Raw genomic sequence first — 22,500 nt, forward strand, 5'->3', positions numbered from 1 at the left:
TGAAAAGGACCTGCCGAAAAGAAAACATCACTTGTAGTACATAATGCCCCCACCTTATCATTTAATTGGGCACTGACACACAACATAATGCATTGAGCACTGTGACATGCAACTTACGGCCAATGGCTTGTAGCTTTTCAGAGGTCATTGGCTTCCTGCCCACTGTCGAGGCTTCTGACTTCAGGTTCCGATGGCAAGCTTGCCCTGTAACGCTCCTTTCCAGGAGTTGTGGAGTCGTCCAAAGGCTTCGTCCTTGCAGAAACGCGAATCTTTGGGTGCCACCATAACTGCTGCCCACGTCGCCGAAGGAATAAAAATTCCATTGCCGAGGTGGACCTGCATGCAATAATTACAAATGCATACCCCAGTAGCACAAACGGGGCTCTGAATTGCGGGCCCTCGTGGGCCCAGACAAGCCACAGACAAGCAAGGCGTCTCAAGACGCCAGGCCCTGAGCATTGGCAATGCTCAGTATCGTGAATGCACCTCACGCCTTCCATATTTGAGTCAATAATGTATTGAAAATCTGCGTCGTAACATTGTTGGTGTGTAAACAGGTTGCTCGGACGATTCCGATGCTTGCGTGGTCATCCTCCATTATTTACGGCACATACCGCAGCATCGATGCGATGCTTGATGTTTGTTCAAGGGCTTGAGCCGCTCCCCCTCTGGACGCTTATCGATGATTGCTCTCGCACGTGTACACCACATGCCTCTGTAAAGAAAGAATACAAACTATAAAACTAATTTTAGTCGTGTTATCATGAAGGACAAGCAATTTCAGTATGTAACTGAAAGAAAATTTTGCGCTATTCCGTCCCTCTACGCTGTGCAAGCCACAAAGTTTTAGTTAAAAAGACACTAGACAGTTAGAACGGTTCTTTTGACGCCGAGCATATCCCCGAGACGGAGGCAGTACTTAAAGAACAGAGTGATTTAAAATGCGTACTTACGTCCTAGCAGCACGACGTCGCCGTCATAAAATCCGCCTTCACCGCTGTGGCCTCCACCGGTCAAATGTTCACCACTCTCGTCTTTCGGAGCGAAGTCATTCATCACTGAGACTGTAGGGTCTGCTCGCGGGCAGTTCAAATCCCGCGCCGCTAACCGCGGTAGCCTCGTCCCCTTCTTCCCGAGTGGCGGGGCGGGGGGAGCGAGGCTAGGAGGAAGCCTTCATAAGGCGCGACCGGGAAGGCTCGCGCCCTCTCTCTCTCTCGGACCAGCTCTCCCGACACCTGACCCGGCTGCCCCAACGACGACCGACCTGCCATGTGAGAATAAACCGTTTTGTACAGAGACCTGCCTCGAGTGACTGCCTGTGCGGCCCCGCGCAGAGGAATCGCCCACAAATAATGGCGCCCAGCGTGCGGCTTTAATTAACACCTTGTGGACGATTTCTCTGCCGATTTTGGGACGTGCAGCCAGACTCGTGGCAGGCCCTCTTTGTCCGGGGCCACGCCGGACCGATAGGGTTAAGGAGCGGGTCAGGCGGAATGTTCGCGGGGTAGCGACTTGTGTAGTGTTGTAAATTTGTTAGGGGTTTTGTGTTATTTATGTAGTTTTCGGGTGTTTTCTGTTGTGTATTTCCGCGTGTTTGTAGATAGATTGTTGTGTATGTGAATGTTCTTGTGGCCATGAGCAGTTAGCCGGTGCGGCCGGACAGTTGGCGCGAACTATGCCTCCCGAAAGGATGTTTCAGCCACGGCTTTGGATGGCGGGGCAGCCGGTAGTGAGACGGCCGACGCGGCGGCCGTAATAGGGCAGGTGACTGAGATGTTTGCCGGCATTAGCCCGTCAGCTCGGTTCGGTGGCTGGCGCCAACCAGGCCGCAGCATCGGTAGCATCGGCGACAGCATCGCGCCCGCGGATAAATATGGAGGTCCCCTCCTTTTCCGGGTACACGGACGCGAAATCAGTCCACGAGTTTTTACAACTCGAGGACTACCAGACGGCTCTGGGCGCCCCAGATGACGTAATGCTAGGGCAGGTCCTGCCTGTAGCACTCGTCGAGAGCGCGGCGCGATGGAGGCGCTGCCAGCCGACTTTCCAGTCGATGGCGGACTTCAAAGACTGTTTCCGCGCCGAGTTCTTGCCGCCTGATTATGAGCGCCGGATGCTGGAGGAGCTCGTGTTGCGCACCCAACACCCAGAGGAAAGCCTCCTCGAGTACGTACGCGCAATGCAAGAGCTGTACAAGAGGGCAGATCCGACGGCAACCGATCGAGATCAGGTTGCGCGTGTGATCAGGCAGTGCCATCCACGCTTCAAGCCGTATCTGCGGGGCCGCAGTTTTACAAACCTCGAGGCCCTAGCGCAGGAGGCCAAGACCGTGCAGGCGGATTTACTGGCCGAACTGCGCTACCGGCCGCCCCCCAGGCCGGCCGAATCGCTGGAACCGGGATGCGCATGGGATGGAGGCCGAGAATGCGCGATGAGGGCTCGGCGCGCCGAGGTAATGGCCGTGGAAAGGCAGGCGGAACCCGCTGTTGTCCCTCGCGCGCTGGACCCGTACGCATTCGAGCAGCGGCGTCGTGCCGGCCTCACAGGCCGCGCGCCGAGCGAGCGTCAGGAAGCCGCGGAGAAAGGGGAGAGTCGTCCCGAACCGCTTCGTGGAACGAGGGGTCCTCCGTCCACGCGGCGGGTGAACGACCGGCTTTGCTGGAATTCAACCAGCCCGGCCACATGGCACGCGAGTGCCAAGCTAGGCGTATGCAGGGAAACGCCAGACGCTGGCGGTGATGTCTGGTGGCACCGGCCTTTCACCGTCAGCGGAAGAATTTCATGGTTGTCAAGGCGCTAGTCAGGAAAACAACTCCCGCGCCGGCGACGGGGAGGCCTTTGTCCCGCTCGCCTGTAGAGCTCAGGGAGTCGTTCCGCGCTCAAGCCCTTTTATGCTAGTGCAGTTAGCGGGTCGATGCTACTCTGCACTCGTAGACACGGGCTCAACGCTGTCACTGGTCGGTGACGAGGTGTACGAGGCCTGCCGGATAGGTAACATCCGTGTCAGACCGGCCGAAACCCCGTTAAGCTTAGCAGCTGGGGCGGCAAAGGCAAAGGGAGCAGTGCGTCTTACGATGCGCTTTGACGGCAGAAAGCGGAGACATCGCTTCGTCTATCTGCCTGGCTTGTCGATACCAGTAATTCTGGGAAGGGATTTTCTCTCGAGCGAAGGCATTGTGCTCGACATGGGGGAGAATGGCTATCGTTACAGCCAGCTGGCCCCCCTCATTCCCTTCGAAAGCGCATCCTTGCCCGGCTGTCCTGCATAAAAGGTGGGTGTCCACACCTGTGCGACAGAAAGGCAGGGGAGCTCCCTCGAGGTGCTGAGAGACGGTGGCCCGTTAGAAGCGATTATTGCGTCTTTCTCAGGAACCAGTAGTCAGCGCCGAAGGCTCGCTTAAACTTTACTCCCGTTTTCGGATTGCTTCACGGAGAAACCGGGCAGAACCGACCTGCTTCAGCACGAGATTCAGAGGGCTGATACGCGCCCTTTCAGGTGTAACCCGAGGCCGTTAAGTGCGCGTAAGAGGCAACTTCTCGACTGTGCCCTTGACGAGATGATTGATACCGGTGCGGTGAGACCCTCACAAAGTCCCTGGGCGTCACCAGTGGTTCTAGCGCCGAAGAAAGATGGATCGGTCAGGCTGTGTGTTGATTATCGTAAGCTCAACTCACTGACGCCTACGGTTGCGTACCCTTTTCAGTCGATCGAGGCTGTGATGTACGCGTTAGCGAACGCGAGGTTCTTCACAGTCCTAGATGCAAAGCAGAGGGTACCTGCAGATTGAGGTGGCCGAAGGTGACATTGAGAAAACCGCATTCACCTGCCACCGCGGGCTCTTCGAATTTACTCGACTCCCGTTTGGTTTGTCTAACGCCCCGAACACGTTCATGCGACTGATGGACATCGTGCTGGGCGATGCAAGGTTCAACTACGCCATGGCGTACCTCGACGACGTTGTGATATTCTCACAGTCGTTCGAGGAGCACCTCATTCACCTGAATTCCGTTCTCGATAGAATGAGACGTGCCGGTTTAACCATTAATCCAAAGAAAGTGCAGTTGGCATCGAAGAGAGTGAGCCTCTTGGGCTTTGTCGTGGATGATGGCACACTGAGACCGAATGATGACAAACTGCAGGCAATTCTGAACTACCCCTGCCCCATGGATGTGGAAAGCTTCCAGAGGTTTTTGGGGATGGTTGCGTTCTAGAGGCAATTCATCCCGCGCTGTTCGGAGCTTGCAAGGCCGCTGAACCTGCTGTTGCGTAAAGGCTCGAAGTGGGTCTGGGGCAAGGAACAGAGTGACGCATTTGTTGCCTTGGCTCGCGCGATAGCGAATACCGCTAGTCTGCGCCTCCCCGACCTGGACAAGCAGTTTGTCTTGCAGACAGACGCTAGTGACTACGGTGTTGGAGCTGTTTTGTTGCAGGAACACGAGGGCAAACTGCGCCCTGTCGCGTTCGCTAGTCGCACGCTCACATCGGCGGAGCGGAATTACTCCGTGACCGAAAAGGAATGCCTGGCGATCATGTTCGCATTGTCGAAGTTCGACATGTACCTAGACGGAGCGGTCTTCACCGTGCAGACAGATCATCAGGCATTGTCTTGGTTAAAGAGGCTCAAGAACCCCGCAGGCAGACTCGCGAGATGGGCGCTGACGTTGCAACGTTACGCGTACGCCATCGAGTACCGCCGGGGCAGCTTGAACAAGGTGGCCGATGCTTTATCGCGCGCACCGTGGAATGCTGGCGGAAGCGCTTCAGAGGCGCCGCCCAGCTTTGTAAAAACCGGCGTCACCGCTGTTGGAGAGGAGGAGAGGGCGGACGGGAGTGTCGCGCCCGGTTTGGAGAAAGAGGAGACGGAGGAAGGTCCCGCACGGTGCTGTGACGGAAGGGAAACACAGCAGCTCGTGGCGGCGACCGCTCGCCTGCCTAGGAGCGAGGCAGAAAGAAATCTGTCTTGGGGAGTAGCGGTCAGTAGAGAAGAGCTGATCGAGGCCCAGAAAGCAGACGGTCTTTGCCAGCGGGTGCTGAAGGAGCTTGCGAGCAGCGCAGCTTGCACCGGGAACGCTGAGGGCAAGTACGACGCGTATCTGCTGGGCGATGATGGCTTGCTGCTCCGCTATATTCCCCAACTTGACGAGGAAGAGGCGATAGCATCCCCTTTCCAAGTCGTGGTCCCGAGAAGGTTGCGGAAACGGTTCCTGCAGTACTTCCATGACTCAGCGCTGGCAGGCCATGGCAGCGGCAGTAAGACTTACGACAAGTTATGCCGTGTCGCGACCTGGCCAGGCATGAGAAAGGATGTGCTGGGATACGCCCGTACCTGCCCGGTATGCCAGGTAGCCAAGCCTCGGGCGGGCAAGCCCGCTGGCATGATTAAGGCGGTAGTTAGCAACTACCCGTGGCAAGTGGTCGCGTGCGATATCATGGGACCCCTCCCTCGGTCCGCGCGCGGAAACCAATTCATCCTGGTAATAACTGACCACTATTCCAAGTGGGTTGAGGTTTTCCCCCTTAGGAAGCTTGTGTCGGAACGAATTTGGGAAAAACTGTTGGAGACTTTCACTCGTTTCGGTTTCCCTTCCGACCTGATTACAGACAATGCTTCTTATTTCACAAGCAAAGTCTTTGTAGACTCTTGTCGGCCGCTTCAAATCCGCCACAGGAGAACGAGTCCCTACCACGCTCAGAGCAACATAACCGAGCGGGTGAATCGAAATCTGAAGAGCATGCTGGTCGCGACGACCGAGCAGCACAGAGATTGGGACGCGCGGCTGTCCGAACTGGCGTTCGCTACAAGGACAACCGTGAACAGGTCAGTGGGTATTACACCCGCTTACTTGAATTTTGGGAGAGAGATCGCTTTTCCGCTAGAGAATGCCCTACTCGACGCGGCGGGGCCTGCGCCCCCTCCGCTTTCGCAGTACGCGGCAAGGCTCCGGGAGCGCCTGGAGGCAGCGCAGCGAGCAGCCCGCGAAAACCTCGATGTCGCGCGCATGGAGCAGGCGGATCAGTACAACAAAGGTCGCCGTCACGTCGTTTTCAACACGGGCGACTTAGTACTACAGAGAACGCAGCCACTTAGTAACGCAGCGCGCGGTTTCGCCGCGTCGCTAGCGCACAAGTGGGCTGGGCCATACGAAGTTACGGCACGGACTACGCCGCTCACCTACCAGCTGCGGTTGTTGACAAACGGCGAAACCGCCGGTCCGGTCCATGTCGCTGATTTGAAGGCTTTCCACCTTCGCAAGGACGATGGCTGCGAAGCGGTGGAAAATCAGCGCGATGCGGCGATCTCACCCCCGGGAGGACGAGCAGGTAGCGGTGCGGTTCGCAACCGACGCTACAACCTAAGGACCAGGTAGCACCCGTGTCTCTCGATCAATAATCACTCGCAGTGCTCTCGCCCTCTCAGTATGTCTTCTAGGAAGCTCCAGCGGACCGACGCCCGTGGCTCGGGCTCCAGAAGGCAATGCAGACCACCGTCGAACGGTGGCCGCCATCAAGGCGCGCCACCCGGCTGGCGGCAGGAGCAGCGCCACTGGAGAGCACCTCCCAGTGGTGCAGGCCAACGCAAGGGCGCCAGGGATCATCAAGCGCAGGGCACCCCTCAGCACCCAGCCGGCGCTTCGGCCGCCGAGCAGCCGCAACCCAGGCGGTCCAGGAGCCATCGGCCGCTTGTAAAACGACGAGGAGCGGGCCGGCCTGTGCTCGCTCTGCGGCACGCTTGTCGTGCACCGGCTCCGCCATGAGGCCGGTGCGTTGCATACCTGACATAGCGGCGACTGCAGCACCTTTCCCCGCTGGGCCACTGCGGAGGGTCAGCCCGGAGGAGGCGGCCCTCCGCATCCTCCAGTCCAGCCGCCCAGACCTGCTGTCCCCGGCGGCCGAGGAGCTTTGGAGGGCGCTGCCGGCAGGGCCCCCAGTGGAGCCAGGCGCCTCGCTCCCCCAGGCGGCTCGTGAGGAGCCCATCCAGCTAGCGGTGAGCGGCCCCCCGGCGAGCTCCCCTCCCCCCTGCGACGACTCCATGGATAACGACCCGGACTCGGAGGTCATCGAACGCCTACTGGCGGACCCCGGGACGGACGTTTGAGGGAGGGGAGATGTAGGGTCTGCTCGCGGGCAGTTCAAATCCCGCGCCGCTCACCGCAGTAGCCTCGTCCCCTTCTTCCCGAGTGGCGGGGCGGGGGGAGCGAGGCTAGGAGGAAGCCTTCATAAGGCGCGACCGGGAAGGCTCGCGCCCTCTCTCTCTCGGACCAGCTCTCTCGGACCAGCTCTCTCGGACCAGCTCTCCCGACACCTGACCCCGCTGCCCAACGACGACCGACCAGCCATGTGAGAATAAACCGTTTTGTACAGAGACCTGCCTCGAGTGACTGCCTGTGCGGCCCCGCGCAGAGGAATCGCCCACAAGACAAGGATGATAGGGTTCCACCATATTTGCACTGGACGTACGCATGAAAGGCGATGTCATCTTTGATCATGGATTGATCAAGGCAACACGAAGAAAGGCGCAAAAAATTGTATAACACAAATTCAACGCCAACGAGCGAGTGCCAGCGTGTTTTCGCAGCTACCTTCATCGCTTGACACTCAATTTCCCAGCCGCAGGAGAGAAAAACCTGTTCCAAACAAACGCAGGAAACGCGGGGGAGGACTTCTGCATAAAGTCACCGCGCTGCGACCGGGCACAGTGAACAAGCTGAATCGGAACCTCCTCGCCACGTCATGGAAGCCTCGCGGGTAGCGTGGTCGGGAGGGCGGCTTAAAATGCTCGGTCGTGGGTTGTAGAGTGAGCGCCTCCGCGCCGCTTCGGGGAACGGCACTGGAAGGGACAGGACAGAAAAGCCAGGAATGCGCAGGTTTTTTTTTTGCGACCGGACCCAGGAAAAGCAAAGGCGGTGAGGAGAGAAAAGAAAAAAGCTTTTAAAAAAAATTGCGCAAAGACGGGTTACTCGTGTAAGGTTTGTACAGGTGGTTTTTGTTTTTATTTTGTTCTCTCGAGCGCTGTATCTTTTAGCTAGCACGAAGCGTCGCCCTTAAGGGAACACCCCAAGCTGCCGGCTCCGTTGAATTAACCTTTTCTTGTTTGTCGATAGAAATGTTGTGGGCGATTTGTGATTAGTATGTGTTCCTGATAGAGTGAAGGGTGGAGCCGCTCGCGATGACGCTTGGACAAGTTGCGTTATCAATGGGCGATCACTTGAAGAAGTGCAAAGAATTCCTGCACGAAAACCAAGAATTTTCTTTCTTCATCGATGCGTCGCTAGAGGCTGCCGCTAGCGAACATTAAGAAAGCTGCTGCTATACGCGACAGTAACGAACCTTTTTGAGCCTCTGGCGCAGTCACCGGAGGCTCGCCATGTTTATCAGCCAGTCTTGAAGTTCTGCACTGTGAAATCCAGAGTAATCTTCGAAGGACTTACGAAGGCTGCTGGCGGATATATGATAGCCGGTTGCCCGCACACAGCCGCCCTGGCTTTGTCAGGTTGCTGCACGGGAAGCCAATATGGCGGTTTTCCCGCAATTTACCTTCATGCAGCCCCCGCCTTTCATTCACAAACTGCATGTTTTGCCACTGCGAAGCTCACGCTTAGCCCTTTTCTTTTCCTAGACCTTTCAACAAAACCGTGTATGTTTTGATTATCGCACTTATGCGCACGCTGCCCCCCCCCCCCCCCCCTTCCCCTAAAAAATATCTGCTGGCGTACAACAGTCAATCTGCAGACCAAGCACCAAAACCGCAGCACCTATCGCTCTGAATACAGGCTGGTATGTCCGGTTTGAGCTCCGTACCGGACTAGTCTGTCCGGTTTGAGCTCCGTACCGGACTGGTCTGTCCGATTTGAGCTTCGAACCGGGAATGTACTGCCCGGTATGAGCCCCGTACCGGAGCGGTCTGTCCGGTTTGGGATCGATACCGGACCGGTATGAACCGGTATAGCCATCAAACCGGACGGGTCTCGCCGGTATGAGAGTGATACCGGACCGGTATGAAACCGATATGTTCCGGTAAAATCCGGTTTGCCGCGATACCGGATTTTTGAATAGGGTTGCGGCGACCAGCGGCGGTGAACTTCCGCCCGAATTTGTACTCATTACGTCATTTTAGTACTCTTTACGTCGCCAGCGCAGGGCTCTCATTGGTTCGCGGTGCCAACGTAAAATCGCATATTTAACAAACTAAAAGCTCTAGATACTTCACATTCTTACTCTTTACGGAACCATTTCGCAATTCACCAAGGAGAGTTGTCGTTTATATGCATATTTACGCGGTTATTGTGTGTTGAGTGTCAGAAATTAGTACTGCACTTCCGGTTTACAATGCTTTCGTCTGCTCGTGCCGCTTGTGTCACTCCGCCGGCGCCGCCGTCGAACCGAATCGAGAACCGAGGTGCGATTTGGAGTCGCCGCACTACTGATTTCTGTCGCGACCTCCGTCGCATGCGCAATCAAAATGGACCGGCCGTGCTGTGTCGCTGGTTGCAAAGCGAGGGTTCGGCAAGATGTTGCCCTTCGGCACTGTCTGCCGAAAGATGAAGTGAGCGAGCTGTCGTCGTCGTCAGGATTCAGCGCCCGATTTCTGAACGGCGTGTCCTTAAAAACTTGGCCGACGTGCCGCACCGATCGTCGCTTCCGAACTGCCGCCCTACTACAAGCAGGGACACACGAAGCGGTGAGCATAGCTGCGCCGCTCTACCCAAGCTCCGCTCACAACCGGTGTCGCACTTCGCCGCCGTGCATCAATGCCTGAGCGCTGCTTGGGATGGTGTACAAATATCACAAGGCAAGATCGCCTTGTTATCAGAAATACTTCTCGAGCAGCGACAAAGCATGCCTGCTTATGTTGCGAGCTTTCGGCAACGGCACCGCTCGCGGGCGCTCCGGGCGACGAGCTCTGCTGCTGCCTGGCTGCCGTGGTCGTCGCTAGGCCTATTGCCTGTTTGGCATTGAAGCTGCAGCGGCCGGCGCTTCGGAAGTCGCCTGAGCTATAATAAAAGGCTTACTCTACACATCGCTTTGCAGTCGACAGCATCATCTCACAATAAAATAATAGTATGGTCACCTTCCGCGACTCCTTCAGCATCTAAGCGAGCTGGCGCCAGGCGAGCCGGACCCCACTTCGGGCCAGCGGCAGCTGCGAGACTGTTGTTGCAAGAAATTTGCTCGTATCACAGTCGTTACTTTTACCAGCAGCTCAGTATTGGTCAGCGATCCTCAAAAATGACACATTTTTCACATTTCTTATCCCAGGGTTCATTATTTACGTCAAGAACACACTTTAGCTCGTTTTTATGACGCCGGCAGACGGCCAGGCTGGCCGGCCGGCCGGCCGGCATGCTCGGCGTACCTCACGTTCGCACAAGAAAATACAAAACAGCCATGATACCAGACAGGATGCTTCCTAGATTCGAGCAACGACAATATGCCTGTGCAAAAGTGGATCTTGCGGCAACGACACCACCTGCGGCAACGCCGCGCAACGAACTGCGCGCTGGTCCCAGGCTGCCCTAGACGTCGCTAGGCCTATCTGGTTTCGCACCGAAGCCTCAGCTGACGCCGCTTCGTAAGTCGCCTGCGCTGTAATAAAAGGCCTACTATTCACATCGCTTTACTGCGAACTCGTCCCATAATAAAAGATATGTTCGATTTCCACGACGTCTTCAGCGACGAAGCTAGCAGACGGCACGCGAACCGCACCAAGCAGCAGCAGCACCAAAGCGGCTGTGGGATGAAATTTGCTTGTATCGCAGTCATCACTTTTACCAGCAACTCGGTATTGGCCAGCGATCGTCAGAAATGATGCATTTTTGACATGCATCTATCCCACGGCTTGCTATGAACGAGAACAAACAATACTAGCGCGTTTTTCAGTCGCCGGCAGCCGGCATCAAGGCTGGCAGGCCGGCCCGGCGTGGCTCGGCCTCGAGCGTCATGAGGAGCGCGCTGTACGGCATCATGACGCTGCCGCTCTCCGCGATCGTATTGACTACCGCTTCCCGTCGTTGCGTTTACCGCGCGCGGCTCGTCGTTGACATCCAGCAGGTTGGACGCAGGCGACGAGCTGCGATCGGTCGTTACGACGTCGTTCACAACGGCGCGCCGCAGCGAATCGCACACACTTTTCGCACATGTGTCCCCGCCTTAAGGTTGAAATCCCATTTCGGCCCTCATCCACAAAAGTCGTTCCTTCAGCTCGGGGTCCATAGTACGAGAGAAGCCGCAGCGACGGTTGCGAGACGCAGGTGAACACAGCAGACAGCGGGAAAGCGAGCGAGCGAGCGAAAGAGCGCGTCAACCGGAAGTAAACAAACCGAAATCGTCGATGACGTGTTTATGGGCGGAGCATGGTCCCGGCCTGTAATTTTAACTTTTTTATGGTTCGCCCCAGTGTACGAGTTGAGAGGGAAAAGGCTTGTGGTCATTTTTAATAGCCATTATCTTTGGTTCCACATAAGGTAGATCAAAAATTTTTGCGGTAGGATGATGATCGTTCAATGTCTATCAATACTTCGACTTCTCTTTGCCTACATGGACACCGTTTCAGGGACCCTTTAAGGTGCTCGGCTGCTGACCCAAAAGTCGCGGGTTCGATCCCGGCCGCGGCGGCTGGAATTTCTTTGGAGGAGAAATTCTAGAGGCCCGTGTACTGTGCGAAGTCAGTGCACGTTAAAGAACCCCAGGTGGTCGACATTTCCGGAGCCCTTCACAACGGCGTCTCTCATAGCCTTAGTTGCTTTGGGACGTTAAACCCCATAAACCAACTAAACCAACCAACTGATGTGTTGGCTTGTCCAATTCTTTGTAAAACTGCTTCGGCCGTCTCATCAGGAACGCGAGGCCTGTCTCCTACAACAAAAAAGACGTTATTTCGTCCCCAGCCATTAAACACCAGCAGTATTCGTTTACAGTTATTGCGAAAGCCATCTCAAAAGCGCGGTCAAAATAACCGCGCTGAGTCCCAGCGTCCAACGTATTGGACACGTGAAATCAGATTGAAAGCATAGAAGTTAGGTCATGTAGAGTTACAATTATGATATCTACACGTTTTCTGTTCTATTTTTGTTGATATCCAACAAAATTTACGCGTTCAAAGTCTGTAAAATCGCAGAAACAACACTTCCTTCTCCGGCAGGTGCCATAGAACGTCGCGCCGCTGAACGCCGCCGTTTTCAAAGTGTTTTGGCGGGAAAGTGAGCAGTTTAATTTCAAAAAAGGTGCACAGATGGCGCCACCAGTTGTCCAATGTATTGGACAAGCGGGTTTTATGAAGATGAATCTTTCGGCGCGGGAGTACTGTTGGTTACATTTTGCGCAGTCCTCTGGCTTGACTGCTATTGTGATTATGGTCTATAGTCGAGAATCTTTTACGAAAGTCTGCCTGATTAATTGTTTGGTTGAAATGTAAGGTTGTCCTGATTCTGTTTGGATTACCTTAGCAAACCCCTTGCAGGCAGTGGAGAGTGAACTGGCCCGACACTAATTTTTCATCCGATAACCTGTGCGTTATTCCAAGCTTACCAAATTCTGTTGTCGCGTTCCTTTGTCTTCTCTTTACCAGCGTGACGGTTTTCAAGTGTGTAGGTCAGACATAAGTTTCCTGTAACGAGGAACGCAACAGGACACGAGAGTACCCAGGACAAGCTCCCCACCCGACAAAATCTTCTGCTCTTTCCGCTCAATTCTGCTACTCTGTGAGTCATAAGGCGTCGCAAATACGGGATGGCTAGTTTTTTTAGCGCAATCACCCCTCCATGCTTCAAGAGATCTTCTGTTGCCTGATCCGCACCAGCTGCTGACCCCATTTGCATTGCTCTTATGGCTTTCTTTACTTCCTCTTTCTGTGCTAGCTGGCGGTCCCACTGGTGTGCATTATTGCCTGTCATTATTTTTGTGATTACTTCGGCTACTGTATAGATTTCGGTAGAACTCTTCGACTACTTTAACTTAACTATTTTTAGAGCGCAGCTCTTTGGCGTCCGTTCCTGGGTTTCGCGTCGGCGTCGGCGTCGGCGTCGGCCTCGTAACCAGCTCCGCCCCCAATGTCACGCTTTTCAATAGACCTCTCCTCGGGTACGTCACGCGAGAGCGAGTGACGTCACAGCGATGACGTTTCCGGCTAACGCCGGGAACCCGATGGGCAAAACAGCCCTCCGTTTGCGTGCGATCCCGTATAGTTTTGCTGGGCGAGCAAGGAAGCTATCGCAGTGCGGGCGCCGGAACCCGTGCCTCGACCCTGTCTCGTGATGCCTGCGAGCTGCTGTGCCGTGGGATGCACTAACCGTGCCAAGAAAGGCGTCCGCTTTTTTCGTTTTCCGCGGGACGAGAATCTCCCGAAGGTGCACGCAATGCGTCGAGATAAATGGAAGCCAAGACCGGCAGATAGGATATGCGGAGCGCACTTCATCTCTGGTGGGAAGCATTCCTTTCTTTCACTTGCTGATTTTGAAGAGCTAGCGAGGTGAATGGCACTGTGACCTTTTTTTCTGGTCTTATCCGCCAACGCAGGCGCCCCGTCCTCGTTACCGGACCACCCGGACCGGGTGCCCAGCGTTTTCTCATTCAAGAGAAATCCCAGCGCAGATATGAAGAAGTGTGGTCGTTTTGAGCGGACAATGAAGCATAAACGCCGTTCAAGTACAAAAGTCCTTCATTACGAAGGCTCTCCGTCGTTGCTTGTGCACGCGTGTTTATGATACAGGCGCTAGTTGGATGCGTTTACGCTTGCGCTTGTGGCCCGTGCAGAGCACCGTGTTGTATTTATGGTAATTTTGTCCACATAAAGTAAGCAAATGACATTTGATGTACCAGTATGCGCTGCGTCCTTAACAGAAGTGGATTTATTTGTCACTCACGGAGGATGCGGTGTGGCTGGCGGTCATGCTCGCACCACGGATGCAATAAGCTTTCTGCCAAAAAATTAAGGGCTAGTATGATTTTCCCTATACCGACGATTACGTTACTTCCTAATGCGAAATTTGAGCGCAGCAAATAAGCTGTTTCACCTTTTCGATAGATTGAGGCAAAGAAATCGAGCAACACATGTATGCGCTATCACAGAATTTTTTTTTTATTTTTCACACGTATTCCTTTAACAAAGACTCCACTAACAGTTCTTGACAGTCATGAAAGAAGCTTTGTGGTCGGAGAAATAGAGTGATATATGTTCGAATTGGTACACCAATGCTTGATTCTCAAAGACGAGATCTATACAAGTGCCTCGCGAGGTTGTCACAGCCGTGGGACGCGTTACGAGCGAGAGGAACGGGATGTTCTCCCGCATAAGTGTTAGGAAATTGCTGTTTGTCTTTATGTCAACATTAAAGTCCCCCACTACTAACATCGGTGTGGATCGATGGACGGTTAATGCGAGTTGCAGGAAGTGCACGACGTCTTTCGTGAGTGCGGTAGGGGCGAAGTAGGCAGCTACTACCAGCAAGCCGTTGGGCAACTTTGCGGCGCACAGTTCGCCAACTTCATGTGACGTGCCAAACATTTCGACTGGTATTGCAGAGTGACCTGTGCGCAAGTAGATAGCGACTCCCGCCGCTCTGTTGTGGTCTCTGCGAGCACCACAGCAGTATAGGAAATGTATGATTTCGAGAGGCTCTTCGGGATCCATCCAGGTTTCAGCAAAGCAAAGTACAGAGGAATGGCGCAGAATGTGATCGTGGTGTACGTCCTTGGCATGTGCGGCAAGGGAGCGTACGTTAAGAATGTGGTTGTGAATGATGAATGAAGTGCTGCCAGCGAATGACGCGTCCATTGGCTGTCTGCGTGTGTTACTGATGTGTGGTTAACATGTTAAGCTTCGCCTGTAAGAGTGGAACGCGACAGCGTCTTGCAACGCTGCCAGGGAGTCCACAGAACGCCATCGCCAATTCGGCTGTACGCCTTGCTGGACGGTAAATTTATTTTGTGAGGAAAGGAAATGTATCTCTCTCGCATATCTGGGTGGACACCTGCACCTCGCCGTAAGGGAAAGGGGGAAGATGGGAGTGAACGAAGACGCCGTATTAGCTAGACGCGCCTTTGTTCATTCCAAACCATTCAGCTGGCATTACGGAGTGGCTAGCGTGCTCGTATCGCACTCCGGAGACCCTGGTTCGATTCCCCAACTCGACCAATTTCGTTCTCGGTTTTATTGATTTATGCGGTCTAACTAGAAAGGTTAATTAGGCTATTTCATATTTATATTATTGTGTTTCTATCCATCGTGTTCTGTCATTAACCTGACAATTGTTGGAACTGTCTAGGATGTTCGACACAACGTATATGAAACGAGCAACGTCTTACTATTTTTTCCAAATAACTAATCACATTGGCCTTTGTCTCTTAACGGATACATGTGGTTTCTACCTAAGCCTAATTTCTCTTCACTGCTTTTACGCTACCCCCATTCTTTAGTGCGATCTCGTTTTTCTCCATATTAAGCTTCCTTATGTCGGCTACTTTGCGCTTATTTATTAAATTTGATAGCTCTGTCACTTCTATTCTTTTAATAGGGTTGGACGCCTTAATATTTTGGTTTTTGTTAAATAGAACTTTCGTCCACTGAGAGCTTGTAAGTATCCTGCCGAACCATCCACACTTCTTCATCGCACTCTATAATGATAGCTGTGAGATTACCTTTCATTGTTTGATCATTAAGACAGTCTTACTAAGTTAGAGCCGAACATCTGTTCTGAAGCCATATTCTGAATTTCTTTTTTACACTTACCGCTAACTTGTTGCTAGGATTCCGCTTCACAAATTTTTCTGTTCCCTTTCCAGGTCTCAACTAATTCGAGACCTCAATATTCTGTGGTCGCTGCAACGCACATTTTTGACAAGCTCCATATCCTGCACCATACCAGGGCGAGCGCAAAGTATGGTCTTTTTAATTTCACTTTCACCATTGGTGCCTTCTATGTGCGCTTCCTGTAAACTTTTTTTCCAGAAGGCATTAATGCTCTGCACATAATTTCTCTCTGCAAACTCTAGCAATAACTCACTTCTGCTGTTCCTGTCGCCTATGCCAGAGCCGTTCACGGCATGGTCTCCGGCCTGCTTCTTGCCTACATTCACATTGAAGTCGCCTATCGGTGCAGCCTGCTGTGAGTTTTCTTTGTTCATTGCGGATTCCACGTCTGCATAGAAACTTTCAGTGATCTGGCCATCATGGCCCGATGTAGACGCGTAGGCCAGCACTACTTTCAGCTTGTACCTCTTATTAAACCTAATTACGATAGCTGCCACCCCCTAGTTAGTACTATAGAACTCCTCCAAGTTGCCAGCTGTATCCTGATTGATGACGAATCCCACACCTAGTTCTCGCTATTTGCTAATAAGCGATAGCATATTACGTGCCTCTCCCCCCCCCCCCTTAGTACTGTATATACCTCATCTGTCCTCCTAAACTCACAGAGCCCTATAACATTCCATTTAATTCAGCACTGCTATGCCAGCCTCACTTGATAATGTTCTAGCATTAACCGCTGCCAGGTTTTTTTCATTGGCGGCCTATCCGGAGCCAGAGATACCTAGCACCGTCCACTCCATCAAAGGTCTGACCGCCGCCTGGGTCAATTGCTTCGCAGCCGCTGGGGACTGAGAGCCGAGGGTTAATTGCTTTGTTAATGCAAGTTTGTTGGCATGTAGTGCACCAGGGTGGCCAAATACGGCTCTGGTGAGGGAGTGCATTTTTCGTTCCGGTAACCGAGTTCAGGCCGCACCCGAAGCCTGGTTGTACATCCATCGACACGCAGAGTTTCTTTTTAACCAATTGGAGAATTGCGCGACACCGTGACTCGTGCCCCGGCCGCCTTGCACGCGAGACGGATGCTCTACCTTGACATTATCGCTTCTTCCTAGATTATGCGAAAACTTTCCACACGGTTTCACACTGCCGTCTGGTACTAAAACTTGCGCATCTGAACTTGCATCCTAATATTTTTTAAGTGGATTGAATTCCTAACTAATCGTGTACAGCCAGTCTGGCTAACAACCACTTGTCTAAATTCCTCCCAGTTACATCAGGAATTTCAAGTGGGTATTTCCTCGGTTCGTTTAAATTTCTAATATATACTGACAACTTAGTCCGGCGTGACGGCTCTCGCCAGCTCGCGTTGTAAAACGGGGGAGAAGGAACCCCTGGAGAGTGACTAGGCTTGTGAGTGTGGCGGCTCCCTCTCCTACCGCTCGCCGACACGGCACGCGGGAGGATTGTCGTCCATTGTTCTAGGCTGTCCGAGTCATTTCTACGTGATCTTGACAGAGAAGGCGTAGCCTTGATGCGCTAAGAGATGCCCTCCACCTCTTCAGCGGGGGGGGGGGGGAGCTAGCGTCGGTGACGGGAGCGGTTGCATACCGCGTTGGCTCCGTGACAGACCGCAATCAATTGTGACACATACACTTTTCCCCCTGAAAGCCTGGTATCATCGTCTCCAGGAACCTCAGCGACACCGTCTATCAGGTCGGTACAAAATTAGTCAAATTGTTATCCAACTTCTCTGACCCGGCTTACCCGTCTTTATTGAATTACATTAACTTAATCTGGCTTGGGGAAGTGCCACTACCCATCGACTGGAAGACCGCCCTGGCCACCTTCATTTCTAAAGCTGGCAAGGCCATATACACGGACAACCTTCGTCAAATCTCTCTAAATTCCTGTGTGGGCAAATTCATAGAGACGATGGCAGGCGACAGGCTGTCCGAGTTCATGGAATCCAAACACCTTTTTGCAGACACCGTGTTCGGGTGTCGCCCACACAGATGTGCACAGGATGTCCTGCTACAACTCAATCTAGCTGTTCTCGACTCCGTCGAATGTCCTCACACTGGCAAGGTCGTCCTGGCCTTGGAATTGAAGGGAGCATTCGACAACGTTACCCATGAGATTATTCTGACCCGCCTCTCTCAAACTAACTGCGGCAGAAACGCCTTTCAATACATTTGGCCAGTTTTAACCGACAGACGATCTTACATTCTAATCCAGGACAAGGAACATGGCCCTTTCATTTAGGAACAAGGGGTATACCACAGGGCGCGGTGCTCTCCCCCCTGTTATTCAAGCTGGCTATGATGCACCTGCCGGCCCAGCTGGGCGCTGTAGCCGGTGTGCAGCATGCGCTGTAGCCCGATGACATCACCCTGTGGGCCACACAGGGTTCCATCGGAGACATTGAGGCCAACCTGCAGGAGGCGGCTACTATATTGGACCGTTATGCTCGCCGCTGCGGCCTCCAATGCTCTACCCAAAAGTCTGAATTTGTGCACATACGCCCCTTACAAAAGTGCACCGCCAAAATTTCATTGTCTCTTGAGACAGGTCCAGTCCCTGAAAATGCTGAAGTCCGGGCACTGGGGCTTTTTATACATCTAGACAGACGGTCAGAAACAACATTGGCCGAACTCCGTCAGGCGGGGACCAGGTGGGCTGCTTGGTCCGCCGGGTTTCTAAGATGCGTGGTTGTTACGATGTAAGGACGCCTTGCGGCTGGCGCATGCATTTGTAACCAGTCGAATTCTATATCCGAATATCCATAAATCCATCTGCGGAAGCAAGACGAGGATTCTCTCGAAGTCATCCTCCGGAAAATTATTAAGCGGGCTCTGGACCTCATTGTGAACACCTCCAACAAGCGCCCCCTGGTGCTGGGCATGATGAACACATTTCGAGAGCACCGGGAAGCCCACTTGACCAACCAATACACACGCCTTTCGAAGACATCGTCGAGTCGCCACCTCCTTACCCGACTACACATCCAACACACCACTCTCATGGAAGAGCGTGTACGTATTCCATCCCAGCGGAGATGCGCCCTCCACGTGAGCCCTCTTCCCCCGAACATGAACCGTGATGGCCATAATGGCCGGCGCCTGGCGCGGTCGGCAGCTCTGGCCCGCCATTATGGTTCGAAACCCGGCGTGTTTTACGTTGATGACTCCAGCCCCCACCATGGGGGATGGTACACGGCTGCAGTCGTCCACCAATCCAAAAGAGTGAACGGCCTTACTTTCCAAGCCCGTGACATAACGCACGCAGGGGTCGCTATTGCATTGACTGCATCTGATCCCTATTTCAAAAAGAAATATTTGCGACCCGCGAGGGACCTGCCCGAACGTCGAGCAGGGCTGGGTACCGCACCTAGCCTACCGCATTCTCCACAACAGCGTCTAAACCGGGAACCCCGCTCACCGGCGTATCCTTTGGGCTCCTGCTAACATGGCCCTTGAGGAAAATGGGGCAGCTGACGCCGCCGCCCGCGCGCTCTCTGACCGGACGTTCCCATCCGACACCGACGGTCAGGAACTCGAATTTATTCCAGCTTCCACCTTCAAAGACATTGTTTTACTCGATCAATCTGGCCACGGTCTTTATCCCCGCCCGTGTAAAGGCCTGTCAAAGGCGGAGGAGCGGCTTCTGCTCCGCCTGTATACTAATACTTTGCTGTGCCCGGCACCTCTGAAACAATTCGACCCTTCTTTCTCGGGCAGTTGTCCGCACTCTGCGGAGAAGTTTTCGGACATCTAGAACATGATGTGGGCCCGCCCCTCCTACCCTGCTATCCCCCCTCACCACAACCCAACCCGGGAGGACTGGGAGGCGACCCTGCTCGGCTGCTCTGACCTGCAGGCCCAATGGGCCTTGGTCGCGTGAGCCCGGGCGGCGGCCGACGCCACTGGGCTCCCGAACTAGGGACCTCTACCTAGTACTTGTAAGGGCAGGCCCCCTCTGGGTCAGGTCGTACATAACCTCTTGAATTGTATCTGTATATAAATGTTTTTCACCACCACCACCCGTCTACACCACGTTTGTTAAGGTGAGGTCAATTTTTGACCACTTTTCGGTCATTTGGAGCTTTCGTTGCGCCGCGGTTGGGCTAAGTCTAACGGCGCCGGGGCCTGCAATGGCCCAGGTCGGGGATCGCTCGGATCTGGCGGCTCCAAATCAACTCACCGGATATGACCCACAGTCCTTGCGGATCGTAGCAATGGATACCACTCAATCCGAGGATACGACTCAATGACTCATACGAGGATCCTCTACCAACCGAGGATGATTACCTTCAAGATATGATCCGCGTCTGGCGCGGAAAGAAGAACGCGTCGGTGGCATCGAGGGACGCTGGTGCTGGTGCCGCCTAGCAAATGCGCCAGCTAGCTCTGCGCATACGCAGGGCAGGAGTGCGCTGAACGCAGCTTTAAAGCGCTCCAAGCAACTCCGGTGGCGGCCGCAGAAGACGCCGCGCATCGAAAAAGACGACATCGTGTGGTGCTGAAACCGCGAAACACGGTCGACCTCAAGGCTACTTTTGGTCCTGGACAAGCCGGCGCTCCAATCCGCAGCATCCTCGGGGACGACGCAAATGCAGGACTTGCGGTGTGGCCCGTTTAAGACCAAAACGTCCTAGTATGTGCACTGAAATCAGTCGACGCCGCGGAGAAGCTACTCCGAGATATTGTGCTTCCGGTAGGGAAACGCGAGCTACTATTCCGGGGACACCCCAAACTCTATGGTGCGTTCCGTCGAGGCGTGGTGACTGTTTCGCCGGATGACACGTCTGAAAGCGTTAAACGAAAACTCAATGCGGTACCAAATGTGGTGTCTGTGCGCAAGCTGAGGGGAACCTCGGTTGCGGTGATCCCCTTCGCGGGGACTCAGGTGCCACGGATGCTGCTGTACAGCTGCGTACCGCTCCCTGTTCGCCTGTACAAAAAGACAGTACCTGCACACCACCGCTGTGACACAGTGCACCATCGGGCTGTTGCGTGCCCGTGACCGCAGCCGGGGCGCTGCAAATGCTGCGGGGCCCAGGTTCCTGGTGCCATTCCTGACGGCCCGGCGGAACATGACTGTGTTCCGAGCTGCCCCATAAATAAGTAGAAAACCAGAGAGAAGGACGCGTTCACAAGGAGGAGAAGTACACACGACAACGCTGGAATCAGTAGCTCAGCTCCTGAGCCAGGACATCAGGTAAAAAATATAGTAAACAGATACATCATTACGTGCCTCATAATCACCGCAACATACAAAACCTGCGCACAACTAAACAATGAAGTAAAATATCACTAAAGGGGCCTGATTCTATTGACACTGACTTCTCGTTCCGATCGACCACCTTGCACCTGCTTAGTGGCATCATAGATGCCTATAAATAGAAGGCAAGTGACTGCAGCTTCAATTAAAGACCACAGGTTCGAAGGGCATTTTCAGCTCCAATAAGCTTTCCAAACAGTGAAAATAAAGCTGTGAAAGCATGTTAAAGCGAACATGAAAAACTATTTACTAAAGCTAGAAAGTGCACACAATTGCTATTCCATCAGTTCACTCTGCAAAGCAAGTATTTTTAGGCTAGCTTCACTAACACCGAAGATATTGGCGATCAGAAAAGATGATCCTGTCCCCTCACCACAGAGCACCTCAGTGGGCAAGAAAAGGTAAAGGAAACAGGTTGCGACATGCCCCACCTCACCCGGCCTGTGTTTCTTGAGCGCACCCAGTGAGGGTGCACCCAGAAATCCCAGCTGACGTCAACTGGAAGGGGGTACAAAAAGCGTGGTGAGGTGTCACCAGTGGTCACGAGAAGCACTTTTTAAGAATTTGTAAATTCCAGCTAGGGCCCATGCAGAGCTTTTTAAATATCAATCATATTCACACAGACCACTTCTATAAATCCGTTGCATCAAAATATTACCATAAATGTGGAGCAAGTTGCAAGAAAACTGCTGGTTAGTATAGGTTACAGCAAGAAAGATTATTATTTGGACCACATTACCAGCACATCTATTGAGTTCAAAATTCTTGGCCTGTCTCTCTGTGCAATTATATCTGCAGCTAAATAAAGCTTTTTAAAGAATGCATACACAATTGGGAAATTACATGGTGTAGGCTATATGAGCAGCAGAGTTCACAGAAAAATGTGGTCATGTCATTCATGTGAATGGCCACGCAATTCTGATGCTAGAAGTAATTTTAGCTATGGCAAGAGGTGGCAGCCTTGAGACTCCCCTCAGCCAAGCCAATCGCCTCTTATTCACCTTGTTGTAAGCCCACTCTGTAGACTGCAGAAGAATGTGCAGTTATATCATGCGGGGAGCATAACTGACACCATTGTTTAGCCCCTGCAAAAGTAACCTCTCATTGACAAAGCGCAACTGTGTGCACTGCTTTGCAAAAATGCATGTACCATGGACAATTAAGCAAAAAAGGGAAGAGGAATGAGGGGCTCGTTATAAATATGACAGAAGCCAACAGCCACAGAAACCAAGGGGCACAGGGGATTTTTTTTAAATTTTATTTATTCAATTTGTGGTGTTGATCAATTTAGAATGTTACTGAATATGTTATCGCTTAATGCTAATTGATTAGAAAAGCAGAAGAAAAAACAACCACATGCCGCCTGTGGGATCCGAACCCACGACCTCCGGAGGTCGCTGGTTCCGCTCACGCGAAGCTCGGCTCTGACCCACGTAGTCACGCTTTTCGCTTCAAAATGGCCGCAAGCCAAATA

General features: G+C 53.2%; 1 pseudogene; it reads right to left on the reverse strand.

Moving 5' to 3' along the window:
• Positions 1–22,500, reverse strand: part of LOC149336129 (uncharacterized) — a 568,238-nt pseudogene that overhangs the window by 174,297 nt on the left and 371,441 nt on the right.

The sequence above is a fragment of the Amblyomma mixtum genome, chromosome 7 (assembly GCF_055824585.1).
Source record: "Amblyomma mixtum isolate Tamu chromosome 7, ASM5582458v1, whole genome shotgun sequence".
Taxonomy (NCBI): Eukaryota; Metazoa; Arthropoda; class Arachnida; order Ixodida; family Ixodidae; genus Amblyomma; species Amblyomma mixtum.